This window comes from Mytilus edulis, chromosome 1 (genome assembly GCF_963676685.1).
Source record: "Mytilus edulis chromosome 1, xbMytEdul2.2, whole genome shotgun sequence".
NCBI lineage: Eukaryota > Metazoa > Mollusca > Bivalvia > Mytilida > Mytilidae > Mytilus > Mytilus edulis.
Window position 1 is genome coordinate 9,480,926 of NC_092344.1, and position 18,094 is coordinate 9,499,019.

General features: G+C 33.8%; 1 protein-coding gene across 1 annotated transcript in view; it reads left to right on the forward strand.

Moving 5' to 3' along the window:
* Positions 1-16,468: 16,468 nt before the first annotated feature.
* The window catches only part of LOC139523478 (3'-5' exoribonuclease HELZ2-like), an 89,144-nt gene continuing 87,518 nt past the window's right edge, over positions 16,469-18,094 (forward strand). Inside the window, exon 1 of the mRNA XM_071317543.1 lies at positions 16,469-16,494. The gene's annotated coding sequence lies outside the window, so the exon portion shown is untranslated. The remainder of the gene's footprint in view (positions 16,495-18,094) is intronic.

Here is an 18,094-nt window from a genome sequence, read left to right on the forward strand (position 1 = left end):
TATAAAGTATTGTACATTATTGTACATTATAATGGAAATGAAGATAATGTTTTCCTTCTTCTATATTCTTATGTCTGACCGTGGTACTGCATTTTTTTCTGTTATTATTTTGTATTCTGTATGGTGCAGTGTATTCTTTATGGTGTTATGGTTATTATACGATGTTAGTTGTTCACTGGGAAAAAAACAGCCTAATAGAAAAAAAAAGTTTAACCGTTTGCACTTACAAAAATAAGGATAACCTATTTGTTGAATTAAATTTAATACTATCACACTATCATACAAAGCTAAGAAACTGAAAAGAACCAAATGAATTGATAAAACCTCTAGCCCCCTTCTTTCACACGTACACATTGTGACTTGTCATGTGCAATTCATAGTTAAGCTAGGTTCACACAGTCGATCAGATCCACTGGATGATCTCAATTGTCCATATTTCCACGACCAAGCGTGACCAAATTCATGATCGAGCCTGTTTACGACTTTTACCCGACTGCTGTCCGACTGTACAAAACCGTAACCCGACCATTCACACTCCATCACGACTCAAACCCGACCATTAAGTGAATACTTATTCGATAATTCCGACCAATTGACGATCTCTACACGATTTTTGCTCGACTGGCTGGACCAAATAAACTATACTCGATCTCAGGCTGATCTTTGCTAGACAAGGTCGACTTGATCGGAAAGGAGTCGTTGGGATAGTCGGGCATTAGTCGGGTTTGTACAATTTCTGTATAAAACATCTGATTTTTTTTAAAGATAACCCGCTGCAGCGGAGGAGGCATTCAAGAACCTTTGTCCGTCCGAGGGTACGTATACGTACGTCCCAACAATTAGTTTCCGTTCTCTGATTATATTTTGCCTCAACCAAATTTTATGAATCGCAATACCAAAAACACAGATCACGTGCGAATTTGGGTAGTGTCACTTTTACCGTTCTTGAGTAATGACTCTTTATAGCGTTATATGCAAGCTATGGCATTATCGGTGTCGATCCAATGGTCACGTTCCCCGTTTGTTTGGTTAGATTCAGTAGTTAACAGAAGGTCTGAGTAAAATATATATTTAAGATATCTACATGGAAATAAAGCAGTTAGATTGTTTGGCAAGGTGGTAAGAGCTTAGATAGAAAGGTTGATAGCTGTGACAGAGCTTGAAGAGAGCTAAGAAAACAAACAAAAAGGGGTAGACAGCAAAGGGTGCCGAAAAATCTAGATAAGGCAGTGGCTAAAAGGCGACATCTGTGTGGGCAGTATAAATAGTAATCACAAAAATACTGAACTCCAAGGAAAATTTAATTGGAAAGTCCCTTATCAAATGGCAAAATCAAAAGTATGAGAGACTTTCAGGAGGTGAAAAAAGTGGACCTCAATGGTTATAAAAACTTCCTGAAAGTAAAGTAGGACGCTGATTTGTTATGGACGTTACTGCTCTTTTTCCTTCAAAATGAGATTTGTCCGTAGATTAGTACTGATGTTAGATAGCAATATGCATAAATATTACCATCCCCTTTTCCTTGCTTTCATATACGTGTATATGTATGTACATGTTATCAGTATTTTCCATAGATCTGATACCCAGTAGTTGAATGGTTCAAGATATTTATTTTTGGTGTATCATGGCAATAACCTGCCTTTTTTTTTACTAATAATATTGCACAAAGTGGGTAAAGATGTCGCATATTTTCCCAAAATTTGGCCAAAAATAGATCTAGAATTTCAATCCCCTTGAGGATACATTTTGTGAAACTGTTTATGCCCGCGTCACACTGTCCCGATTTTTATATACGATGGACACCCGAATGCGAAAATTGTAAGTTCGTACGAAGTTGGTCCCGATCTCGTTAAAATACCCAAAAGTGACCGAAGCAAGTACGATGAATAACGAAGTCTATACGAGGGTGCCGAAAGTATATATGATAGCAAAAGATGGACATACGAAGGTTAACCGAAGACGGTATCTAAGCTTCATATTTCAGCCGAAGCCTACAAGATGGATCACGAAGGCTACACGATGGTTTACGATGATGGCGCGATGGCCATACGATGTCTAAAAGACGTCGTGTACAGCTTACGATGCATTTAAATTATATGCCGAAGGCATCACGCGTTTTAAATTGTTTGATCAATATTGAATATACATTATATTGTACATTTAATTTTTGGTTTAATCATAAGACGGAAGACCGTGGGTATTTCCAGTTACTGACTAATTTGGTTGATTTCTAAAAAAATAGTTTATGTATCAAATATGCGTATTTACCATTTTCTGCGTGTGTCATATACAAATATAGTGTCCATATTTGTCCCCAATATGTTACATACGAGGGGATGCCACGCTCGGCATTTCCTTGTATGAACTGTTTAATGTTTGCACTAGTCTGAATAATCACCCATAATTATGCCCATGTGTACTGATCTATCTTAAAGGTACGTTAATGGGTTCGTTGATCACTTTTATTCAAAAAGAGCTCTTTCCAGGAGAATATCATAATAAAAGAGGGACGAAAGATACCAAAGGGACAGTCAAACTCATAAATCTAAAACAAACTGACAACGCCATGGCTAAAAATGAAAAAGACAAACAGAAAAACAATAGTACACATGACACAACATAGAAAACAAACAAACAAATCATAGTGCACATAAATCAACATAGAAAACTGCAGCATAAGCAACACGAACCCCACCAAAAACTAGGGGTGATCTCAGGTGCTCCGGAAGGTTACAGATCCTGCTCCACATGTGTCACCCGTCGTGTTGCTTATGTGATTACAAATCCGGTAAATAGTCTAATTCGGCTGGTCACATTCATGAAAGGGAAGGGGATTGTAGTTACTACGTAAGGAACATATCCGATATATTTGTGAAACGGTTATTCCATAACGGTCAACCAACTCGTGATGGCGTCCGTAACATTTACGAAGGGATGATTTCAACTTCACCATTTGGAACTCTTGGTTTAATAGCTTCCTTGTGAGCAGTAACCCTCTATCAAGAAAATCATGATAGGAAATGCAAGCACGGGAATATCGTATCAATTGGGAGATATATACCCCGTATGCAGGTGCTGCTGGAATGTTGCTAGACTAAATATAATATAGACCAAAGGAAGGATATGGGGAAAGCAACAAATGCGGCAAAATATGACATATAGAGAACAAAATGTTTATGGAGTAAACATTCGTGTGACAACCACTCAGACGATACATAAAAAATCAGAATAATGAAGAAAAAGTTGGTTTCCCTATATACGTGTACCTGCAGTGTTGGTATACGAGGCGCGTTTATGATTTTTATCATGTTATTTGATATAAAAAAATTGACAAAAAATAATATTTTATTTGTAAAAGTAAATCCTGAGCCTGTAATACCTGCTCTTCTTGTTCCATTTGAATTAATCGAAACAACGCTGTCGCCTTTCTTGTTCTCATAGAATCATATGAAATGAGCTCCATGTTTTGTGAAAGTCTTTCTTATATCGCATATCGCATATCGCGCATGGCACTTTAAATGTATTTAAGCACGAAAATTAACTTATATTTAGCTGGATTAATTGCCGTCGTAGTTCCATCTTGTTACCTTCGTACTTTTATTCGGTGGCATCACGACGGGATTACGAGGTCTTCAGAAGCGTGTTGCCATCGTAAGACCTTCGGGTAGCTTCGTGATTCATTCGTGTAGACATCGTAATGTCTAAACTGCCCGATGGAAACGATGGAAACACGAATGCAATACGGTGTTCAAAGATGCATTCCCGGTGACATTACGATGGTGAGGATGGTGATACGAACTCAATACGAACCCTCAACATCGGACGCACCTTCGGGGATTTTTTAACATGTTAAAAAATTTAGAACCCTTCCCGAAGTTGTCCCCGAAGGCTAGAAAAAGTGGCCGATGGTTCTACGATGGTTAAAGATGGCACTACGAATAGTCCGATCTGGATACGATCAGTCCCGATTTTGAAAATTTCCATAATCGTGTTGCCATCGGCGTAAAAATCGAGTGTGACGCGGGCATTACAGATATCTATCACGAATATAAATAAAAAACATTTGTCTTTAATCTCATTTTTTTCCATAAAATTGTATCAAAAAGCGTATGTTGACAATCGACCGTACGCTGACATATAGTTGTTCATTTCTGTGTCAGTTGGTGTCATGTGGAGAGTTGTCTCATTGGCAACTATGCAACATCTTCTTATTTTTTACGATACAAAATTTCCGGAAAATACGAAGGATCAAACAAAAATAGCCCATTAAACAGCTAAAATGTGATATTGATGTTTATAAAAAATAACTTTGAATGTTACATTAGCCATCAGCTGTTTTTAAAATAATTAATTTAATGCACAATTACTTTCGTATTTGATACATTGAAAAATCCTCTGGGCCCAAAATGCAGAATCTACTTCCCTTCCGTAACACCTGCGATCAACCCAGGTTTTATTGGGTTTCGTGTGGCTAAGTTTTTAGTTTTTATAATGTTGTGTTTTGTAGACCTCTGTTTGTTTTACACCTCCTTGCAAAAGTACAGACGCGTACTGTACATGGAGGAATTTGTGTACAGTTAAAAATAAATAGTGACAATATAGTTTTACAGAGTGAGGGTTAATCAGAGTTGCACACATTTTAAGAGAATCGTGTAAAAAAGGGACGAAATATACCAGAGGGACAGTCCAACTCATAAATCGAAAATAAATTGACAATGCCATGGCTAAAAACAATCATGTATACTCGTGTATAGCCGATTAGAGATCGAAGAGTGGTCGGAAATTGTCGCATAGAGATCGGGTAATGGTCAAGTTGGTCAGAAATGAAAAACATAAAGAAGTCGCAGTGATCATGAAGCGATCGGACATTGGTCGAGTTAATCTTGACCACATATCGTACAGGTTGGCGTTGATCGGGAAATGGTCGGATATGAGCCGAGCAAAAATCGAAATGGTCGAGTACTGATCGGTAAACTACTTGTATTCCGACCAACCCCGATCTCTACACGATCCTTTCCCGATCAATTTGACCGCTACTCGACGAATTCTCGATCTCTTCTCGAGTGACTGGCTTCTCGACCCTTACTTGAATGTTTTTGACATGTCAAAAACTCTCGGGTAGAAAGTCAGATCGATGACGACCAAGGTAGACCACCCCGAACATTCTTGACGATTGAGACAGAACAGTCTTACGATCGATTAATTTGTCTTGATCGTGTTTGATCAAGTTGGTCTGATCAGTGGTGTAAACCTAGCTGATAACATATGATGTCAACATCATTTACGACAGACAACTCAATAAAACTTGCCAAGTTTGTTTTTGCATTGCACTTTAAATTAACATTTTGATTAATATTACTTGTTCGTTCAATCATAACCAGAATAGATTTTCGCCATTGCCATTCACTTCAAATAAAATTCAGAATGAAAATGGGGAATGTGTGAAAGAGACGATAACCCAACTAAAGAGCAGATAACAGCCAAATGCCCCCAATGGGTCGTCAATGCAACTAGAAACTCCCGCTTCAGCTGGCTCCTAAACAAAAATGTTCAGTGACAATGAAATCTTTTGATAAGGTTCATTGACTCTTAAAAAAACCTTGATATTCACTGAGGCCAACGGTGAATATCAGTTTTTCAAAAGTCAATGAAAACAAATATTTACCGAAACAAAAGGCAGTAATTGCTTTATTACATATTCCGAGAAAAATGTTTGTAATGGCAATTACTTACCAAAACAAATTATACATCAAACGTTTTTTACCAAAATTATACACGTTAAAGCACGCGACGTTTTGCGCAGTGAATATACTTTTTTCGCAGGTGAATATGCTGATTTATTCGAAATCCCATTCGTATAGAAAAACCTACTCAAGTTTTAGTAATATGGAATAATAGATATTATTACTTTAATCTCTTTGATTCAAAACATATATATTTCTCAATTCATAGACACATTGAAGATCACAAAATAGCAGATATTTGATGGGAAAGTTCTACCACTAACAATGAATATCGGTCCTTTCATTGGAAATTTTCTATTTTCTAGATATCTACTAGTATTTGATGTACCAAATTAAACATTTCTAACATGTCGTCAGAGATATCAGAAACCAATAATGAAAATCCAATAGCAAAACATAACAGAAAAAAGGACATATAAATATGTCTAGGAAAATCAGTGCATCGAAAGGATAACCTTTTCAATTTATCAAATCTAATTGAAACTGTATCTTTAACATTTTAATAAAAAGGTGTCTAATTTTTTGTTCTATGCAATATTGAAATATTGAAAGATTTCTATCTGATTTTTAAGAAATCAAGATTTTTTTTAGACAATAAACTATTCAAATCAATACATTCTAATAGATTAAATGTGAAATTTAACAACACACTCATTCCTTCGTTTATCGACATACACACAAATATTTAAACTATCAAATAGGGTATATTTATTTTTAATATGCTTATGCAAGGTGTTATTAATGTCATACGAATATTGAATTCATTATGAACAGATCTGTGGGCGTGATAAAGTTTGTCATCATGTTGGAACATGACATTTTTTTTCTCTATATGTCTATTACATTTGAAAAAAGCCTTTTAACCCCAAGTGCTTAAGCGGGTTGAAGTTTCCCCCTCTTTATTATACAGACAAGCGAATGCATAACTAAATGGAGGATTTAAACATGGCAAACAAGATAAATCTTTATCAAAACGACCGCGACGGAAATTTTCACTAGACAGTTGGAGGCAAATTAGTTTCGAAGGACGGGACTGAATTACAACTGAATATTCGAAAATTAGTATAGCACGGAAAAGGAAAGTTGAAACTACCCCACCGGTTTCGTGTGCTATTATTATGCTAAAGGTAGCTGCAGAAATATAGCCAGGAACCTGTTGTTTAGTTGTTGTCGTTTGTTGATGTGGTTTATTAGTGTATCTGTTTTTCTCGTTTTACATATAGAGTAGACGGTTACTTTTTTCTGTTTGAATTGTTTTACACTAGTAAATGTTTGGACCATAATGATGTTTGCTGTTCGGTGTGAACTAAGGCTTCATTTTACTAGGGGTAAACATCTGAAATTTAATCTTTCGAGTATATCAGATAAAGTTTTTCATGAGCTGAAAAGTGAAAGAGAATAAACAGATGCAAAAAATGTAGTAAAAAAAAGTTTGTACAAGGAATGGTGGCGTAATCCTGGTCTTTACGACGGGTTTTCCGTCATATTGTTTGAATACAATGTTAAAGCATATATATTTATATAAACATAATATTTGGCAAATACTCGACAGTCTACGCTTCAACTGAAGCAGTATCTATAGAGACATTATTTCGCGACTTTAAGATTCAAGACATATAAAATTGCAAAGTTTTGAGGTCTTGATGGGAAAGAACTTCTTTCTGAAACTAAAATACTGTAAATCCAAGTATGTTTGTACTTTTACACATGATACATTAATGGTAATTCAGGAAAAAAACTGAATACGCGCAACACTTTGAAAGTTTTAAATGCGAACTCTTATTTTTGCGAAACGTTTTCGAACGTTTAATTTCAGGCTTGCACGCGGCCGAGAAGATTTTATCTTAAGATGTCGATCTGAAAAGTTTCAGAGTAAAAAACACTAAGAACGGCCGCTTTCTGACCTAAAATTTTAACGTCCGACAGCTGATGTTTTCTTTAAAACTGATATGTTGTGGATAGTTTGATTTATGTTTGGTTGATATACAATAACCAAAGGACCACTGACCTTTTTATCTCACCTGACTCAAGGGGTCAAGATAGCTTTTATCATTTATCCTTTTGGGCGTCTGTCGTCGATGTCGTCGTCAATGTTAACTTTTTACAAAAAAGATCTCCTCTGAAACACTGGGCCAAGTTGGCCTAAAGCATCCTTATGGTACCTTATTGTTCTTATCTTGAACAATATATTAGATAGAGATACACTGTAAACGGCAGAAATGTCAAGCAAATGAAGATCTACAAATAAATAACATGATCAAAATTGTCAATAAGGAGTTATTGCCTTATAAGGTGAATATTTTACAATTTTTTGTATTTTTTTGAAATCTAACAAGAATCTGAAAAAACTGAGCAAAGTTAAACCATACTCAATCATTTTTCGGGTATTTTGTTTAAAAAAAATGTCCTCCTACGACGATGACCACCATGGCTAAAAATTGAACATCGCGGTAAATAGCAGTTTCTGGCTTATATCTCTAAAACTAAATCTTTGAATTTTTGAAATACTAATGTTGTTTTTTTTTACCTCAGGAATATATTACCTTAGCTGTATTTGGCAAAACGTTTTGGAATTTTTGGTCCTCAAAGCACTTCAGCTTCGTACTTTATTTGGCCTTTTAAATATTTTTTTTATTCGAGCGCCACTGATGAGCGTTTTGTAGACGAAACGCGCGTCTGACGTATATATAAAATTTTAATCCTGGTATCTATGATGACATTATCAAAGCTCTTATAGCAATTATAACGGGGTCAAAATGTGTTGTAGTATTAACGTATTTAAGTCATTTCTCACAAGTTTGACATCTAGTTATGGATCTTATTAGTACACCATCCATCCTCCATGAAACATCAACTTTCAATATTTTAAAGTGTTCAGCAGAAATACTCTGGCCCACATGTTCGTTAGATATTCAGATTTCATCAATATTTGCTCTCGATTTTCTTTACAAGTACAAGGTGCAACGTTTTTATTTAAATACTTAGATAAAAGGATTACATTAATACTTCTTTATCAATGTTTATGATGTTAAATTTTATTTGGACACAATCGGGAAAGGTAGGTAACGATTTAATTAGTTATATGGTTCGGAGAAAATATACATGGTATCTAAACTAACTGCAGCTATACGTAGTTCATTTGCTTATTCTTAAATACACAACAAAACTGCAAAATATTTAATTCTTTAATGATTGGAAACCTGGTCGATTTTTCTGTTATTCAAACACCAGAGGCACACATAAAGCTTCCGAACATTACTGTTTAACAATGTCTGAAGTACCTCGGAAAAAAAACTTTCATTCCAGAACGTTTGTAAAAGTAGCTCTACTCTGACACAAAACAGTGTTTTTGATGGCATTGTTTACTTAAACTAAGCAACAAATGTGCTGAAATAAATCTTTTGGCGAAAGAGAAATAAATTAAGCCCATTTGAGCCAAAAGTAAATAGGTTTGCAGAATTTTTCTTAACAATTAGGCGCCCCATAGTATACATGTACTTATTTAAGATTTTCAGAAAACCAGGGGTCATTTTTGAGTCACCTGAGTTCCGAAGGTCAGATTTTTCTTATATGACTTTAAAGGTTGGTTGAATGTTCAATTCAGGATAAACCTGGTTTCAATGAAGTGAAACTAAAGACAGAATATTTAGAAAGCTGTTATAATTGCAATATTTGGTATAACAGATATGGATTTTTGATTAGTGGTCTGACACCTGTGATGGTCACAGACCATAAAATAACCAGTGAAAAGGTATGGTATCTGTTTATTTATTTCTTAGTTTTATGGTTTTGAAGAATATCTATAACTATTTTCGATTGATAGATGTAATTCTATCTACAACCGTTCTATCTTCAACGGATAATTATTTAAAAGAAGTAAGTACGTCAAAATGACGAATTGAGTGAAATTTGCCGCCAGTTTGTTTGATTTCTCGTTTTAATTGTACACATTGTATTGGAAGAGAAGTACGGAAAGAAAGATATTTAAATGCAGATTGCAAAAACTTTGATAACCTCAATACTTAAAATTCTGTGCAAAATACGAATTTCAAAGTAATCTGTCATGTTAAAATTAAAGGACACGGTTTTGTCAATGTGTACGACCCGGTTTCGTAATTAATTTTGCCAAAGCATTACCCAGAATGCAATTTTCCTATGATCATTTAAAAATATATATAATTTCTAAAGCAAGCGAATACGAAAAATATCACGGCATATTCATGTAGAATGACACATGAAAATGAACTTTCATGCGGGGCAGAAGATCACAATAATCGTGCGTAAAAATTCTTTTTATACCTGCAGATGTGTTTCATATGCGCGAATAAGCCCATCAAGTGACTCATCTGCTCCCTTAATAGTCACGTTGTCTGTTAGCTGAAGTAATAAAAATGTTAGACAATTTGATAAATTCTTACTTTCTTGAGGAATCGTTATATTATAACCAAGTGGATATAAGAAAATCCCCTTATAAATCATTGAAATCCAAACATTCTTACCTTACATACATGTATATATTATAGAAAGAGGTATTCATAACAAAGATACATTTTTTGCGCTATTCGCGCATTTACTATAAGGTTCTGTAATCAGATGACTTAAGTCCTCTTCAACTGATTTTTATAGTTTTATCTTATGTTGTCATGTTGCGACAATGTTGGGGCTTGGAGTACCAGGCGCCAAAACTTTTAACCCCATCATTCTGTATGTGATAGTTTCCTAATCAAGTAAAAGTTAGTTCAGTGTGTTTTTTTTTGTCACATAATACCATATTTGTTTTTCGTTTTTTGTTTTGGATATAAAATATAGGCTGTTATTTTTTTTGTTAATTTTTTCACGTTTGTCATTTCCTTTCCCTTTATAGCTGACTATGTGGTAAGGGTGTTTCTTATTGTTGAATGCAATACTCTGACCTATATCTGATCACTTTGACGTTATTTGGTTTCTTCTAGCAAGTTGTGTCATTTACAATATTTACAGGGTAAATGGCCACTTCTGAGAATGTTCTAAAAGTCTTAGATATTGTAAAAGTAAGATACTAAAAGTCCTTAATTTCCAAGGAAATGGAAAGTCGCTCATAAGATGGCAAAATTGAAAGCTCCAACACATCAAAGAATGGAAAACAAAAGTCATATTCCTGACTTGTTACATGCATTTATTTATATAAAAACGGTGGATTAAACCTTGTTTTATAGTAAGCTAAACCTCTCACTTATATGATAGTCACCTAAATTCTATCATATTGACAACCATCTGTGAACACAATAAACTGAAATGATGAATAAAATGTCAAAAGTAGGGGTACATGAACGAACAAATGATGGGTTGGATATATATATGTTGACACAACCATACCAGTTTTTTTTTTACATCAATACAAATAAGTTTAGTAAATAGACAAAAACCATGATGTTTTAAAATAATAAATGCAAGTGCATGCTTTACAGTATTTATATTCCATCTTAACTATATAGTTCGAAGAAAAGTGCAATAAGATATACGTTTTGCTTTGGAAAATGTGTTACTCCCTATTTCGAAAAGTATCTGTTTAAAATAAGTTTAAGCACGACGGGTTTGTTCTACAGTTACATAGACATTGATTTTTTTCCGATGGACAATGTTGCTTTTCATAGATAGTAATTTTAAAACAGAAACAAAAACGGGTCCTATACAAAGACATAACCGATTATGTAGTGAACAACCTTGACACAACCGGGTCCTTCCATCTTGACATGAACCATTTATATTGTTCAATACACATAAATACAAACATTGAAGTGTTCAAAGTGACTATACAAATTCTTGCCCCAGGTCAGCTTTACAACACATAAATATTTCTAGGTTACCTCAGGTTACCCTTGCATTACTTTACATTTTCATGTAACCTCAGGTCACCCCTAGAATACTTACATGGTCATGTGACCCCTGGTGAGCTTTAAACACAGAGTATGTTCATGTTATCTCAGGTCAGCAATGCACCATGGTGCATGGTCAGGTTACCTTAGGTCACCACTATACTACTTACATGGTCATGTGACCCTAAACCAGCTTTAAACGCAGAAAATGTGCAGGTTACCTCAGGTCAGCATTGCTATATGGCAGGGTTATTAAAAACCCGGGTTTTATGAGTATTGCCCAGCCCAGTGTAAACAACTGGTGAAACTCGGGTTTTACAGGGTTTTACTGGGCAATACTGGGTAATATAAAATATTGGCATAAATTTAAGAGAGAATTAGTGTTCAAACATAAATGCCATATATTTAAGACATTTATAAACATACCTAGCTTTGAATTGTCTAGATTGGTCGAACTGTTAAAATATTTTAGAATATATTAGATTGTTAGTTATACGTCTTAGCAAAAGAATTCATATTTTTATCAAAATATGAAACAATTAATACATTGTAATTAGACTTAACAATAACATATAGGAAAAATTACTTTAAAATGATGTATATGTACATCACTATTATTAATAAGTAATTATTCAGATGAGGACACCTATTTGTTTATGTAACAATTATCAGCCTTTTCAATTCTATAAGTGTTAAATGACATGACCCCTTAGGCATAACAATTATAATTACCAATTCACTAAAACACTGCAATCAAGTCTGGATAAATCATTTATTGAAACAATGCTTGGAAATTAAAATGGTTATCTGTATAGAAAGTATACATTTAGCTATAATACGATGAAACTACAACAAGTCGTGTAAAATAAGCTTAAAAAATCATTTTGCCCAGTATTGCCCAGTATTACCCCTTTCTAGGAGTACTGTCCAGCCGGGAAAACCCGGATTTTCGCACCTGGGTTTTCTCGGGCGGGTGACACTTTGCCAACCCTGTAATATGGCGCATGGTCAGGTTACCACAGGTCATCACTATACTACTTACATGGTCATGTGATCCGAGGTCACTAGACAGCTTTAATTACAAAATATGTTCAGGTTACCTCAGGTCAGCATTGAAATATGGTGAATGGTCAGATTACCTCAGGTCACCATCGTATTAGTGTACATGGCCAGGTTACCTCAGGTCACCACTGCATTATTGTACATGGTCAGGTTACCTCAGGTCACCACTGTATTACTTAACATGGTCAGGTTACCTCAGGTCACCACTGTATTACTGTACACGGTCAGATTATCTCTGTTCACCACTGTATACTGTACATGATCAGGTTACCTCAGGTCAACATTGTATTACTGTACATAGTCATGTTACCCAAGGTCAGCTTTACAAAACACAAGTATTTTAAAGTTGCCTCAGGTAACCAATGGATCACTGTGCACGATAAGGTCACATCAGGTCACCACTGTAATACTGCTCATAGTCATAATACCCGAAGTCAACTTTACAAAACACAATTTGAATATGTTCAGGTTACCTCAGGTCAGCATTGCATTATGATGCATGGTCAGGTTACCTCAGGTCACTCCTATAATACTTACATGGTCATTTGACCAAAGGTCAGCTTTAAGTACACCATTGCTTTACTTAAACGGTCAGGTTATTTCAACAATTTAATTTCTCCTGAATATCAGATTTTTTTTGACCATCCACCCCAGTCAACACGCAAACATAAGCTGATTGATCGGTGCCTTAGGTATGACTATATATAAATCACTTGATAAGTTGGTAAGGTCTTTGGTATTTAGTCACATTTCAATTTGGTATTAACATCGACCCAAAAAGTAAACGTTCTTTTCGTGGAATTCATCTAAATTATTCACCCTCGCGATTTTTTTCCGATGGGATGTGTTTTCTGCCCTGTTTGCGGAGAGACCCACGATAGTGCGCTAGAACATTCGATGAGTTTCATTAGCCAGGTAATCAAATTTTTTATCACATGTTATTCGTTTCAAAGTTTTTACTTAAACCTGGGACAGTATATCTCAATACATATGTTCCTGGTTAAAAATAATATCACATGTTTTTTTTTTTATTAATTTGTACCTGTAATTTCGTTTTGCATATGGTATTTTATTTCTTGCAGACATTGACTTCGATGCCCTGTTCGCCGAGAGATTCGCGGTAGTGCGCTCAAACATTCGATGAGTTTTATTAGCCAGGTATTCATATTTTTTTTAATTTCCTGTTATATTTAAAAGTTTTAAAGGTAAACCTTGGAACAGTATATCTCAATATATTTGTTCCTGGTTAAACATAATATCAGATTTTTTTTATTAATATGTACCTGTTATTTCGTTTTGCATATGGTATTTTATTTCTTGAAGACATTGACTTTCACCAACAATAGGTGCTCAAAAGCTTAAGAACATCATTTATCTATAAATATTTTAAAAGTTTTAAGTGATAATGAACGATTATGAATATGTTTTGCTCTTCAATAGTTATTTACATGTAGCAGAACATTCCCTGTTACATATTATTTGATTTATGGTGATTAAGATTATAACATAATGTTGACTACTGTGCCACTGTATATGAGATTTTAATCTAAAATGTCTGTCTGTTTTTTATGTTCACACATCGTTGTCCTTATAATATGATTTGATGCAACCGTCATACATGTGAGAGCTTTAGCGAGGGGTTCCTTCAACATTAAAGGACCTACATGTTGATCAATATTCTACATGATGTTCAGTGAATGTCGTTTCTCGTTTTTTTTACATAGATTAGACCGTTTGTTTTCCCGTTTGAATTGTTTTACAAGTTATTTTGGGGCACTTAATAACTTGCAGTTCGGGGTGAGACATCTTTTAAAGGTTCCGTGTTGAAAACCGTAATATGACCTATAATGGTTTAATTTGACACATTGTGACTTGGGTGGAGAGTTATCTTATTAGCACTTTAACCACATCTTCTCATATCAATTATGATAAGTCAATTGATGTTTCTGATTTAACAACTATTAAACTCAATATTGTTTTCAAATGATTTTTTAACTAAAGTTCATGGGACTCTTTGACTATAATGGCTGCATTTTGGCCTCAAAATTACTCGAGTTCAGACAATCTGAGATCTAAAACAATCAAATGCATTGGATGTTTTGAAATTTAAAAAGATAACTGGATTTTGCAGGGCACTTTTTTCAAATCCGGGCCACAAACCAAAACCGAGGGAAACACATCAACTACAAGAGGTTAACAACGAAACAAAAAACCAAACGACAATGTAACACAAAAGAACCATACAACTGCCATTGTTCTGACTTAGAACAGGTCATTTCAAGAAAAAATATGGTGGTTTGAACTTGGTTTCGTGGCTAGCCAAACCACGTGCTTTTATGACAATGTTAAATATAACACTAAAAGGACAACATTACACTACATGATTTCAGTTCAAATAATAGCAAGAACATTCAGGAAAAAAAAATCACAAATAAACAATACAATAACACATTTCGACATGCTAATAGTTATCAAAGGTACCATGCTTATAATTCAATACGCCAGACGCGTGTTTCATCTACATGAAATTAATTACCAATTGAGTTTCACTTGATATGCTACACTCAGGTATACAGTTTAAATCACCAATTATTGTCAGGTATCTTTTGTCACTCAATTGTCAATGTCAATCAATCCAGCTCATTTCATTTATTACCTTTGGGAAAGTTCTCAAACCTCTTTCCCAACTTAGTTTATGTTGGTACCTTCTGGAGGAATGAAAAGAAAAGATGCACTGCAAATTCTTGTTACGTTTTTTTTGTTAAAAAAAAACACAAATCATATTTGAAATTCATTTTTCTAGGTCATTGGTCCTCAATGCTCTTCAACTTTGTTTTTGAGACTACTCTTGATAAAACTTAAAGGTTAATGTATGCCTTTTATCGTCCACCATCATGACGAATAATATGTTTTATGACTCAATAAATACGTTTTAAGATAAAGACTCTACATTTCTATACATTTATATGGTTATTGGTGATCTTAATTATGTTTTTATGATAACAAATCACGTGTCGGCGGATATATGTAATGTTTTTAATCTGTCAAATATACTGAAAAAACCTTCATGTTATATAAAAGGGTATGAACCATCACTTGTAGATGCTATAAATACATTTCTTGGTTTCAAAACACTAATTTTTTAACACTGGTTTAAATGATTGCCCTCATATGATAATAAAATATTATAAAAGGTCTTACACAACTTGTGTAGATAATGTCATCATATGATAGTAAATCTTTATAAAAGGTTTTCAGAAAGATGTGCTGAAGAACAAAAATAAAAACACTTTTATGGAAGAGTTCACCGATTTCTCTCTAAAAAGTCTGCTTGCAGCCAACAAGAAAAAATGAATTAGTGGAAGAAAAAAATGTTTAACAACACCAACAATTTTTTGTGACAACTTTAATACTTTTTGAAACAAACTCATTCCAGTATTTTGAAAATTACAACTAACATACAACATAATTTTAAACCTTTACATGTTGACACTGTAGACAAACTGGTGAAACAGACTATAAAAAGAGCTACAAAAGTATATCATATAGCATTCAAGCTGTTGCGAGTTAGTGAACCAGTACTTTACAAGCATATAACAACACTTATAGATATTACAATAAAGTCAAGTTAATTTCCAAACAGACCCATGTGGATTGGAAAAGCTCATGGAGGTAAATACGACGTATGCGTAACATGGCTATTGCATTTTTTAAAACGTTATATAAAATGTTACCACCATGTTAACATGATAAAGTTGAATTGAAAGATTTTAAATATGATTTTAAATATTCTTATATTGAAGATATACCTAGGGTTCGACTAACAACTTATGGTGAGAACTCTTTTCAATATACAGCTGCTTTTTTATGGAATGATCTATCTGATGATTTTTAGAAAAAATGTTATTTCCTGTCAGTTTAAAAATATTTTGAAGTAATGGAATGAATATGACTGTTAGTGCACAGTCTGTTCAGATTATTAATTAATATATAATGTAAAACCTTTACAATTCAGATTATATCCTATTTTAAATATTTTACCTTTTACCAACTTTCTAATCATGCTTAGTTAACGACTCATAATTATTAGCTTTGATACCTAGCTTATCATGCTTATAATCTGCATATCACCACCATGCTTGATAACAGTGCTTCATTTTGTGTTATGTAACTTATTGCATGTGTATTATGTGTTGTATTGTTACATCATGTATGTCGGTTAAACATGTTAAAATACTAGTTTATTTTATGTCCTTGTCTTTATACTATGCATACTCTAAATAAAGCTTATGTATTCATTTGACTCCAAGCATTTCTAAAGTGTAAATGGAGAACTTGATTTGCAATGCTATTTAAATGTTTAACTGTATTAGTGAAATATTGAAATATTCTTGTATCGTTTTAAAATTTGTAAATTAAATTAAATAGTCTTTCTTTATTGTACTTGTAAGTCTAAACTGTAGGACAAAAGCCTATATTCATATCAATTTTTCAATCATTTGTAATTCAATGAGAATTGAGCCCTCCGTTTCGTCTTTTATAATTTTGCGGTTCATAAAGTGTAACTACGTGTTATTCTAATGAATTGGTTAACTAGCAATAGTGAATAACCATACTATCAAGTTATATCTATTTAAATTTAAAACATTTTTTGGAAAATGGAATAAATATAAAAATGGTTAGATATAAATGACGTTTGTAGACTACTACAATACTTGCCTAAATATGAAAAAAAGTAAATTGTGTAAGATACCACGCTTATTATTTTGTACGCCAAAAACACATTTCGTCGACTGAAGGCTCGTCAATGACGTTTAAAATACAAAATGTTGAAAGGCTAGACAAAAAACGAAGTTAATGACCATTGAGTTGGGCATGTTACTGCTGAGAAATGGTAAGTTAAAAATGAAAAATTTAATTCATGAAATTTGTCAAATCGAGGAAAACTGCAGTTTAGACAGGTCTTCTCAAATAAGATTGAGAATGGAAATGAGGAATGTGTCAAAGAGACAACAACCCGATATAGAGCACCTTTGTATAATAACATGCGATTGGGTGCGATTTTATTTTCGAGATACAAGGCAACTGATTCATTTTCATGCCCAAATATACAAACTGTTCAATATTATCTTCCAAAATAATATAAAGCATGACTTTTAAAGCGTTTTTCGCACAAATCAAGTGCAAATATTACTATTATGATTATGATTATTAAATATTATGAGTTTGGCTGTCCCTCTGGTATGTTTCGTCCTTCTTGAACTGCTAATGGTCAATCGCAAGAAGTTAAAAATCTGAAATCACAATTCATTCATCTCGCCTGCACTTATTGTCAATCTAATATATCTGCCTGTCTTTTTTTGTTTAATTAACTATTCATTTGAAGTTTTAATCAAATTGCATGTTTTAACAGGATGGAGGTCAATAATTAGC